Genomic DNA, 2,612 nt, shown 5'->3' with positions numbered 1-2,612 from the left:
CTTTCCCTCCTTCAGCCTTTGTGTGGGGCTTTCCCTGAGGTGTCTGCTCCCCTTCTCTCTCTACCCTGGTCCCTTCCAGCTCTGGGAGTCTTCCAGGGGGTGCGGAGTAGAGTGTGCGGGAAAGGGCCCGGCCCGGGGTGACGGGGTGCTGGGGGGTCAGGTTAGGGGTATAGGCAGTGCTAAGAGGTCTGGAGTTGAGTGAACAGTTATTTGCTCACCTGCCGCTCCTCTCTGCTCCTCCCCCCACCGCCCACCTTCTTCTAGGCCGGTCCCCATCTGTGTTTTCAAGGAGGGGCCCCTCGGGCTCGGGGGGACCTCGAGGGAGGGCAGGGGCCTGCTTGGGAGCAGCTAGAGGCCGGCTGCGGTCCACCCAGGGCAGCCCGGGCCGTCTCCTGTCTTAGTCTCCGTCGGCCCAGTGGCCTGGGCTTCTCCCTGGAAGTGCTGGTAAACAGCTGAGTGATTGGAGTAGTAAGTGCAGATTGCTTTGGTTTGGGATTTGAATTATGGAGGTAAAATCCTTCTGTCAAAGCCAGGAGACAGTTGGTCTTAGGTTGACATCCTATCTGTGATCTGATTGGCTCCCCATCTCCTGCTCTTGGCCATTTATAATTGCCTCTGATGTAATGGTACAACAATCCTGATGAGCTCATAAACTTTTACACTCTGCTTTTCTGCCAGTGATAACCCAAACCATCGCTGCCACTATCTGCCTTTTATTCCAGAGCTGAAATTGGCTGTGACCTTGAGGAGGGAGGTTTAAGCAGCAATACTGTATCAGCAGGAGCAGAGTCCCAGACAGGCTGCCCTTGTTACATTGTGCCCGAAACAAAAGAGGAGGCAGTGGCATTTTGCTTGTACCTTGGATTTATTTTGCTTGTTATGTTTTATGCAGACTGAAATAGATTCTGTGTTGTCAGAACAGTAGCTGAGTTTTTCTCTACAATGGGTTTGCTGTTTGTTTTGGTTTTGTGACTTTCCTGATGGTATAAATGACTTCTTTGATGGCTCTGAAGATGCGTTTGTCTTGAGTAATTTTGACCCTGTTCGCTTTGCAGAACTGAAATTATTTTACTGACCTTTTTTATTGAGTGGCAAATGTGGGATCTTTATCAGAGGGGGTAGGAAAAAGCTTTGAGAACTGGAAGCTTTCTGAAAGAGAATTTCATATTTAGGTGTTCTGTTTTAAGGAAGGCTGGCCTCATTATTTGTTTACATGTTAACACTTTCTTTTGTTCATTGAACTTTGGGAGAGCAGATCAATTTAAAGGGAAGGACATCTTTTTTGATCTTGAGAGGGGCTGTTTCTTAAAGGCTTGGCTTGGTGAAATTTATCATTTTTTCCTGGAAATATCAAAAAGCCTAGTTTTCTATTTTGTCATCATTCATTTTACAGCTTTGAAATAGAGGTCAACCAGTTTTTTTCTTTGCATTTTAAGTTCCATTTATTTCTATCTTCCAAGATAACAAAGATATGACCTACAATGATACTTAATTAAGACTTGCTTAGAAATTACAACTTTTAGGTGTGTTTTTATGTATTCTGTTTTATTTTGCTCTTCCTTTTCATCATGTTCTGTCTTCAGTGCTTTGGCCAGGAATATTGGGTATTCTTTGGAGTCATCTGTCTTTTCAAAGCAGAAAAAAGTCTTCCTTCATGGCTGCCCCTCTCCCAGCAGTACCCAGTTGTACCTTTGTCCTATGAGATTTTGTTCACATTTTGTTCACTTCGGCGGCCTAATTAGATGTATTCCCTCCCCATCTTAGAACTGCTTTTCTACTCTTAACGTTGAGCTGGGAATTTTGAAAATATTTATGTCAGGTAGCAGGTTTAGAGGTCTGTGCCTTGACTCCACGTCTTCCATGATGTTCTACATCTGGGCAAGAAATAGGGGACTTTTAAATTAGATTCCTAGTGTCTGGAGGAGAAATTTTGTCTTAGAACATCTTCTTTCTGGGTCATTCTATAGTTTATCTCTTTCCTCTCATTTTTTCCCTTTTGGGGGTGAGGGGGAAAGGAGGCTAAGAAATTTACTATTCTTAAACCATTAGATGAAATAATTTGGGGTAAGTCAAGGCTCATTTAAAAACAAAAATTAATTTGAATTCTTTCAGCTTGGGAATATTCAAGCAAATTCTGTTTTTTTTGGTAAAACCAATTTTTGCCGTATAGTAATTTCTGTTTTTCAGTCATTAAACAAATATTTGAGCACTTTCTGTGTACTAGGCACTATGTTCTGTGCTGGATAAATGGTAGGAAAGTAGATACAGTCCCTGTTTGGAAGCTTGTCTGTGCTGCCTTTGTGCGAATTTTCTTATTCCCTTTTAACATTAACAGGCCTAGCACTTCACACAACATAGATTCCTGTCGGATTTCAGTTCAGTTGCCTGTTCTCCTGAGACCCAGAGCATGGGCTGGTGAGCATTCACTTGTAGAAGAGACAGTGCAACTTCCAGTTTTGTGGGTTGCTTCAGGTGTGTCATCTAGATGAAGGTTGTAGGTGGGTAGATTTCGTTCTGAATTCCTTTTTGCTACTTAAGGATAAACTACTTGTCAGACCATGATGCCCTATTCTTAAGCATTCTTAAATAATAAGATCTTGGTTTGTCCTCTT

At 43.0% G+C, this 2,612-nt stretch overlaps 1 protein-coding gene across 1 annotated transcript in view; it reads left to right on the top strand.

Annotated features, from left to right (window-relative positions):
• ARID1A (AT-rich interaction domain 1A) overlaps window positions 1-2,612 on the top strand; it is a 69,912-nt gene that overhangs the window by 1,308 nt on the left and 65,992 nt on the right. The window lies entirely within an intron of this gene.

Source organism: Lipotes vexillifer, unplaced genomic scaffold (assembly GCF_000442215.2).
Source record: "Lipotes vexillifer unplaced genomic scaffold, Lipotes_vexillifer_v1.1 scaffold496, whole genome shotgun sequence".
Lineage (NCBI taxonomy): Eukaryota > Metazoa > Chordata > Mammalia > Artiodactyla > Lipotidae > Lipotes > Lipotes vexillifer.
This window is presented reverse-complemented; position numbering and strand designations above follow the sequence as displayed.